General features: G+C 21.7%; 1 pseudogene; it reads right to left on the reverse strand.

Annotated features, from left to right (window-relative positions):
• Positions 1-8,264: 8,264 nt before the first annotated feature.
• LOC115896082 lies at positions 8,265-9,146 on the reverse strand (annotated as a pseudogene).
• Between the last annotated feature and the right edge of the window lie 1,523 nt (positions 9,147-10,669).

A 10,669-nucleotide genomic window follows, 5' to 3' on the forward strand; every position in this document is an offset into this window, starting at 1 on the left:
TTTATACCTATATATATTATATCTATTATGTCTATCTGTTATAAATATATCTATTATATCTATTATGTCTATATTTGACACCTATTTCTATTATATCTATTATGTCTATATTTTATACCTATATCTATTATATCTATGTTTTATACTTTTATATATTATAGCTATATTTTATACCGTTATCTATTATATATATATTTTATACCTTTATCTATTATATCTATTATATTTATATTTTATAATTATATCTATTATGTCTATTTTTTATACCTATATCTATTATATCTATTATGTCTGTTCTTTATACCTATATCTATTATGTCTATATTTTATATCTTTTTCTATTATATTTCTTATGTCTATATTTTATACCGATATCTATTATATGTATTATCTCCAGATTTTATGCTTATATCTATTATATCCACTATATCTATATTTCATACCTATATCTATTATATCTATATTTGATACCTATATCGATTGTATCTCTTTTGTCAATATTTCATACATATGTCTATCATACCTATTATGTCTATATTTTATGCCTATATCTATTATATCTATTATATCTATATTTTATACCTATATCTATTATAACCATATTTTATACCTATATCCATTATATGTATATTTTTTACCTATATTTATTATATCTATTATATTTATATTTTATTCCAACATCTATTATATCTATATTTTGTAACTGTATCTATTATATCTATTATGTCTATATATTATACCTATATCAATTATATCAATTATGTCTATATTTGATACCTATATCTATCATATCTATTATGTCTGTATTTTATACCTGTATCTATTATATCTATATTTTCTAATTATATCAATTATATCTATATTTTATAACTTTATCTATTATATCTATTATGTCTATATTTTATACCTATATCTATTATATCTATTATGTCTATATTATATACCTATGTCTATTATATCTATTATGTCTATATTTTATACCTTTATCTATCAAATCTAGTATGTCTCTATCTTATACCTATATTTGTTATATCTATTATGTCTATTTTTTATACCTATATCTATTATATCTATTATGTCTATATTTTATACCTATATCGATTATGTCTATATTTTATACCTATATCTATTATATCTATTATGTCTATATTTTATACCTATATCTATTAGGTCTATATTTTATACCTATATCTATTATATCTATTATGTCTATATTTTATACATATATCTATTATATCTATTATGTCTATATTTTATACCTATAACTATTTTGTCTATATTTTTTACCTATATCTATTATATCTATGATGTCTATATTTTATAACTATATCTATTATATCTATTATGTCTGCATTTTATACCTATATCTATTATATCTAATATGTCTATATTTTATCACTCTATCTATAATATCTATTATGTCTATATTTTATACCTACTTATATTATATCTATTATGTCTTTATTTTATACCTATATCTATTATATCTTTTATGTCTATACTTTATAACTGTATCTATTATATCTATTATGTCTATATTTTATAGCGATATCCATTATATCTATTATGTCTGTATTGTATACCTATATCTATTGTATCTATTATGTCTATATTTTATACCTATATCTATTATATCTATTATGTGTATATTTTATACCAATATCTATTATATCTATTATGTCTATATTTTATAACTGTATCTATTATATCTATGATGTCTATATTTTATACCTATATCTATAATGTCTATATTTTATACCTGGAACTATTATATCTATTATATTTATATTTTATAATTATATCAATTATATATATATTTTATACCGATATCTATTATATCTATTTTATCTATAGTTGATAACTATATCTATTATATCTCTATTGTATATATATATCTATTATGTCTATTATATCGATATTTTATACCCACATCTATTATACCTATATTTTATACCCCTATCTATTATATCTTTTATGTATATATTTTATACCGATATCTATCTGTCTATGTTTTATACCTTTATCTATATCTATTATGTCTATATTTTATACCTATATCTATTATATCTATTATGTCTATATTTTATCCCTATATCTATTATATCTATTATGTCTATATTTTATATCTATATCTATTATGTCTATATTATATACCTACATCTATTATAACTATATTTCATACCTATATCTATTATATCTATATTTTATACCTATATCTATTATATCTATTATGTCTAAATGTTATACCTATATGTATTTTTATATATTATATACTTATATCTATTATAATTATTATGTCTATATTTTATAACTATGTATTATGTCTATATTTTGCACCTATATCTATTATATCTATTATGTCTATATTTTATTACTATATATTATGTGTATATTTTATATCTTTATCCATTATATATATCATGTCTGTGTTTTATATCTATATCTATTATGTCTATATTTTACACCAATATCTATTGTATCTATTCTGTGTATATTTTATACCTATATCTATTATATCTTTATGTCTATATTTTATACCTATATGAATTATATCTATATTTTATAACTATATGTATTATATCTATATTTTACTCCTATATATAATATCTATTATGTCTATATTTCATACCTATATATATTATATCTATTATGTCTATATTACATACCTATATCTATTATACCTTTTATGTCTATATTTTTTACCTATAAATATTTTATCTATATTTTATATCTATATCTATTGTATCTGTTATATTTATATTTTTTAAATATATATATTATATCTATATTTTATACCTATATCTATTATAACTATTACATCTATATTTGATACCTATATTTATGATATCTATATTTTATACCTATATCTATCATATCTATTATATCTGTATTTTATACGTATATCTATTTCATCTATATTTTATACCTATATCTATATCTATTATGTCTATATTTTATACGTATATCTATTGTATCTATTATGTGTATATCTTCTACCTTTATCGATTGTATCTATTATGTCTATATTTCTTACCTATATCTATTATATCTATTATGTCTATATTTTGTAAACATATCTATTATATCTATTATGTCTATATTTTATATCTATATGTATATCTATTATGTGTATATGTTATACGTATATCTATTATACCATTTATGTCTCGATTTTATACCTATATCTATTATATCTATTATGTCTACATGTTATATCACTATCTATTACATCTATTAAGTCTATATTTTATACTTATATATATTGTATCTATTATGTCTATATTTTATACCTATATCTATTATAACTATTATGTCTATATTTTATAACTATATCTCTTATACCTATTATGTCTATATTTTATACCTATATCTATTATGTCTACATTTTATACCTCTATCTATTCTATTATGTCTATTTTTTATACCTATATCAATTATGTGTATATTTTATACCTCTATCTATTCTATCAATTATGTCTATATTATATACCTATATCTATTATGTCTATATTTCATACCTATATCTATTATATCTACGATGTCTATATTTTACACCTCTATGTATTACATCCTTTATGTCTATATTTTGTATCTATATCAATTATATCGATTATATCTATATTTTATGCGTATATCTATTATATCTCTTATGACTATACTGTGTACCTATATCTATTTTGTCTGTATTTTATACCTATATCTATTATGCCTATATTTTATAGCTATATCTATTTTATCAATTATGTCTATATTTTATACCTGTAATTATTATATCTAATATGTCTATATTTTATAGCTATATCTATTATGTCAACATTTTATATCTATATCTATCATATCTATTATGTCTATATTTTATATCTATATCTATTGTATCTATTATATCTATATCTTAAACATATATCTATTATATCTATGATGTCTATATTTCATACTTATACCTATGATATCTATTATGTCTATATTTCTTATCTATATATATTATATATGTTATCTCTATATTTTATACCTATATTTATTATATCTATTATGTCTATATTTTATACCGATATCTTTTATATCTATTTTGTCTATATTTTATACCTATTTCAATTATGTCTATATTTTATTCCTATATCTCTTATATCTATTATGTCTATATTTTATACCTATATCTATTATATCTATTATGTCTATATCTTATTCATATATCTATTATATCTATTATGTCTGTATTTTATACCTATAACTATTATATCTATTATGTCTATATTTTATACCATATCTCTATTATCTATTATGTCTATATTTTATACCTATATCTATTATGTCTTTATTTTATAACTATAATTATTGTATCTATTATGTCTACATTTTATAAATATATCTATTATATCTATTATGTCTATATTTTATACCAATAACTATTATATCTATTACGTCTATATTTTATACCTATATTTATTATATCTATTATGTCTATATTTTAAACCTATATCAGTTATATCTATTTTGTGTGTATTTTATACGTATATCTATTGTGTCTATTTTGTATACTTATATCTATTATATCTAATATGTCTCTATTTTATACCTCTATCTATTATATCTATTACGTCTATATTTTATACCCATCTATTATATCTATTATGTTTATATTTTATACCGATATCTATTATATCTATGTCTTTAATTTATACATATATCTATTTTCTCTATATTTTATACCTATATCTATTATGTCTATATTTTATACCTATATCTGTTTATCTATTATGTCTATATTTTATACCTTTATCTATTATATCTATTATGTCTATATTTTATACCTATGTCTATTAAATCTATTATGTCTATATTTTATATCTATATCTATTATGTCTGTATTTTATACCTATAACTATTATATGCATTTTGTGTATATTTTATACTTATATCTATTATATCTATTATGTCTACATTTTATACGTATAATTATTATATCTAATTTGTCTATATTTTATACGTATATCTATTATGTCTATATTTTATATATATATCTGTTTTGTGTATATTTTATACCTGTAACAATTATATCTGTTTTGTCTATATTTTATACCTATATCTATTATATCTAATATGTCTATATTTTGTACCTATATCTATTATATCCATGTTTTATACCTGTATCTATTATATGTATTACATCTATACTTTATTCCTTAATATTCGATCTATTATATCTGTATTTGATGCCAATATCTATTATATAGATTATATCTCTTATATATATATTTTATACCTATGTCTATAATATCTATTATATATATATTTTAACCAATATCATTATATCTATTGTATCTACATTTTATACCTATATCTATTAATAATTATGTCTATATTTTATAACTATACCTATTATGTCTATTTTTATACCTATATCTATTATATATAGTGTCTATATTTATACCTATATCTATTATGTTTATATTTTATAACTATACCTATTATATCTATTATGTCTATATTTACACCTATATGTATTTTGTCTAAGTTTTGTACCTATATCTATTATGTTTATTATGCCTATATTTTAGACCTATATTTATTATATCTATTATGTCTATATTTTTTCCTATATCTATTAGTCTATATTTTATAAACTATACCTATTATGTCTATATTTTATACCTATATCTATTAGTTTTATATTTTATACCCCTATCTATTATATCTCTATTTTATACCCCTATATCTATTATATTCAATATGTCCTATATTTTATACCTATATCTATTATCATCTATTTAAATCTATATTTTATAACTATATCTATTATAACTATTATGTCTATATTTATAACTATATCTCTTATACCTATTATGTCTATATTTTATACCTATATCTATATGTCTATATTTTATACCTATATCTATTATGTCTATATTTTATATCTATATCTATCATATCTATGATGTTATATTTTATACCTATATTGTATTACATCTTTTATGTCTATATTTTATACCTATATCTATTATATCTATTATGTCTATATTTTATACCCATATCTATTATATCTATTATGTCTTTATTTTAAACCTATAACTATTATATCTATTATGTCTATATTTCATACCTATATCTATTATAACCATTATGTCTACATTTTGTACCTATATCTATTATGTCTATATTTTATACCTATATCTATTATAATTACTATGTCTATATTTTATACCTATATCTATTATATCTCTTATGTCTATATTTTAAACCTATTTCTACTATATTTATTATGTCTATATTTAACACCTATATCTATTATGTCCATATTTTATACGTATATCTATTATATCTATTTTGTCTATATTTTATATCTATATCTATTATGTCTATATTTCATACCTATATTTATATACCAGTTATGTCTAAATTTTATACCCATATCTTTTATATCTATTATGTCTATATTTTATACCTATAGCTGTTATGTCTGTATTTTAAACATATATCTATTATATCTAATATGTCTATATTTTATACCTATATCTATTATGTCTATATTTTGTATCTATATCTATTGTATCTATTATGTATATATCTTATACATATATCTATTATATCTATTATGTCTATATTTGATACCTATATCTTTTATATCTATTTTGTCTGTATTTTATACCTATTTCAATTATGTCTGTATTTAATCCTGTATCTATTATATCTTTTATATTTTTATTTTATACCTATATCTATTATATCTATTATGTCTATATCTTATACATATATCTATTATATCTATTATGTGTATATATTATACCTATATGTATTATGTATAGATTTCATACCTATATTTTTATACCAGTTATGTCTATATTTTATACCTATATCTATTATATCTAGTATGTCTATATATTATACTGATATCTAATATGTCTATATTTTATACCTATATCTATTATATCTACTCTGTCTCTATTTTATACCTATATCTATTATATCTATTATGTCTGTATTTCATACCTATATCTATTGTATCTATTATGTCTATATTTTATACCTATATCTTTTATGTATATTTTCTCTATATTTTATACCTATTTCAATTATGTCCATATTTTATTCCTATATGTATTATGTCTATATTTAACACCTGTATCTATTATATCTATTATGTCTATATTTATACCTATATCTATTATGTCCATATTTTATACCTATATCTCTTATATCTATTATGTCTATATTTTATATCTATATCTATTATATCTATTATGTCTGTATCTTATACCTATATCTATTATATCTATTATGTCTTTATTTTAAACCTATAACTATTATATCCACTATGTCTATATTTTATACCTATACCTATTATATCTACTATGTCTATATTTTTCACCGTTATCTATTATATCTATTACCTCTATATTTTATCCCCATCTCTCTTATATCTATTATGTGTATATTTTACATCTATTATATCTATGTCTATATTTTATACCTATATCTATTTTGTCTATATTTTATACGTAAATCTATTATGTCTATATTTTATACCTATATCTATTTCATCTATTACGTCTATATTTTATACCTATATCTATTATATGTATTATGCCTATATTTTATACCTATATCTATTAAATCTATTAAGTCTATATTTTATATCTATATCTATTATGTCTATATTTAATACCTATATCTATTATATCTATTATATCAATAATTTATACATATAATTATTATATCTTATATATCTATATTTCATACCTATATCTATTATGTCTATATTTATATCTATATGTATATCTATTATACATTTATATTATACTATACATTTATAATATACTATATTAACATATAGATATTTATATCTATATGTATATCTATTATATCTATTATGTCTATATTTATACCTATATCTATTAAATCTATTATGTCTATATTTTATACCGGTATGTATTATGTCTATATTTTATACCTATATCTATTATATCTATTATGTCTATATTTTATACCTATATCTATTAAATCTATTTTGTCTATATTTTATATGTATGTCTATTATGTCTATATTTTATACCTATATCTATTATATCTATTATGTCTATATTTTATACCTATAATTATTATATCTAATATGTCTATATTTTATACCTATATCTATTATGTCTATATTTTATATCTATATCTATTGTATCTGTCTATATTTTATACCTATATCTATTGTATCTATTAAGTCTATATCCCTTTTTTTTTTTTAACAGGCTTAATTTACTTTATTTTTCTGTATAAAAAGCCTATGTTGTAGCCACAGCTGGAGCCTGGGTCCACTGCACGGAGACTCTGGTGTGGGTCTTGACAAGGTGGTCAGTGAATTCCTGATAGGTAGACTTGGTAAACTCAGTCTCCTTCCACACGTCAGGGGTCAGGTAGCTGTAGGTCTTAGAGATGGCATCAAAGGTGGCCTTGGCGAAGTTGCCCAGGGTGGCAGTGCAGCCCCGGGCTGAGGTGTAGCAGTCATCAATACCAGCCATCATGAGCAGCTTCTTGGGCACAGGCGCTGAGACGATGCCAGTGCCCCTGGGTGCAGGGATGAGGCGCACCAGCACAGAGCCACAGCGGCCTGTCACCTTGCAAGGGACGGTGTTGGGCTTGCCGATCTAGTTCCCCCAGTAGCCTCTGCGCACCGGGACAATGGAGAGTTTGGCCAGGATGATGGCCCCACGGATGGCGGTGACCACCTCCTTGGAGTACTTAACACCCAGGCCGACGTGGCCATTGTAGTCCCCGATAGCAACAAACGCCTTGAACCTGGTGCGCTGACCAGCACGGGTCTGCTTCTGCACCGGCATAATCTTCAAAACCTCATCTTTGAGAGAGGCCCCCAAGAAAAAGTCAATGATCTCAGATTCCTTAATGGGCAGAGAGAAGAGGTAGATCTCCTCCAGGGACTTGATCTTCATGTCCTTGACCAAGCGGCCCAGCTTGGTGACGGGCATCCACTCCTTATCCTCGGCCTTGCCTCCGCGAGCTCCGCGGCCTCGGCCCCGACCCCGTCCACTGCCGCGACACCAGCCCCGGATGCCACTGCCGAAACCTCTGCGGAAGACACCGCGGTTCCCCATCCCAGGGCCACCAGGGCCTCCGGACCGCCCCGCTGCACCGGCGTCATCCACCATTTGGTGTTTTCTCGGAGAAGAAGCTAATGTCTATATCTTATAGACATATCTATTATATCTATTATGTCTATATTTCATACCTATACCTATTATATCTATTATATCAATGTTGTATACCTATATCTATTAAATGTATTATGTCTATATTTTATAGCTTTATCTATTATATCTATTATGTCTATATCATATACCTATATTTATTAAATCTATTATGTCCATATTTTATACCTATATCTATTATGTCCATATTTTATACCTATAATTATTATATCTAATATGTCTATATTTTACACCTATATCTATTATGTCTATATTTTATACCTATATCTATTATGTTCATATTTCATAACTATATCTATTATATCTATTATGTCTATATTTTATAGCTCTATCTATTTTATCTATTATGTCTATATTTTATACATATATCTATTATATCTATTATGTCTATATTTTATTCCTATATCTATTATGTCTATTATGTCTATATTTTATACCTATATCTATTTATATCTATTATGTGTATATTTTATACGTATATCTATTATATCTCTTTTGTCCATATTTTATACCTATATCTATTATATCTATTATGTCTATATTTTATACGTATATCTATTATATCTATTATGTCTATATTTTATTCTTATATCTATCCATTATGTGTACATTTTATACCTATATCGATTATATCTATTATGTCTATATTTTATACCTATATCTGTTACATCTATTAAACCGATAGTTTATAACTATATCTAGTATATCTATTATGACTAAATTTTATACCTATATCTATTATGTCTATATTTTACACCCATATTCATTATATCTATTATGTCTATATCTTATACCTATATCTGTTATATCTATTATATCTATATTTTATATCTATAACTATATTATTATACTTATATCTATTATATCGATTTTATCTATATTTTATACCTATATCTATTATATCTATTATGTCTATATTTTAGACCTATATATGTTATATCTATTATGTCTATATTGTATACTTATGTGTATTATATCTATTATGGCTATATTTTATACCTATATCTATTATATCTATTGTGTTTATATCTATTATGTCTGTGTTTTATAACTCTATCTATTATAACTATTATGTCAATATTTTATCCCTGTATCTATTATATCTATTATGTCTATATATTATACCTCTATTATATCTATAACGTCTACACTTCATACCTGTATCTATTATATCTATGATGTCTATATTTTTTACCTCTATTATATCGATAATACCTATATTTTATTTCAATATCAACTATATCTATTATGTCTATATATTATACCTCTATTTATTATATCTATTATATCTATTATGTCTATATTTTATACCTCTATCTATTGTATCTATTATGTCTATATTTTTTACCTCTATTATATCTATTATGTCTATATTTTATACCTCTGTCTATTATATCTATTTTGTTTTTATTTTATACCTCTATCTATTATATCTATTATGTGCATAATTTATGCCTATATCT

The sequence above is a fragment of the Rhinopithecus roxellana genome, unplaced genomic scaffold (assembly GCF_007565055.1).
Source record: "Rhinopithecus roxellana isolate Shanxi Qingling unplaced genomic scaffold, ASM756505v1 contig481, whole genome shotgun sequence".
Lineage (NCBI taxonomy): Eukaryota > Metazoa > Chordata > Mammalia > Primates > Cercopithecidae > Rhinopithecus > Rhinopithecus roxellana.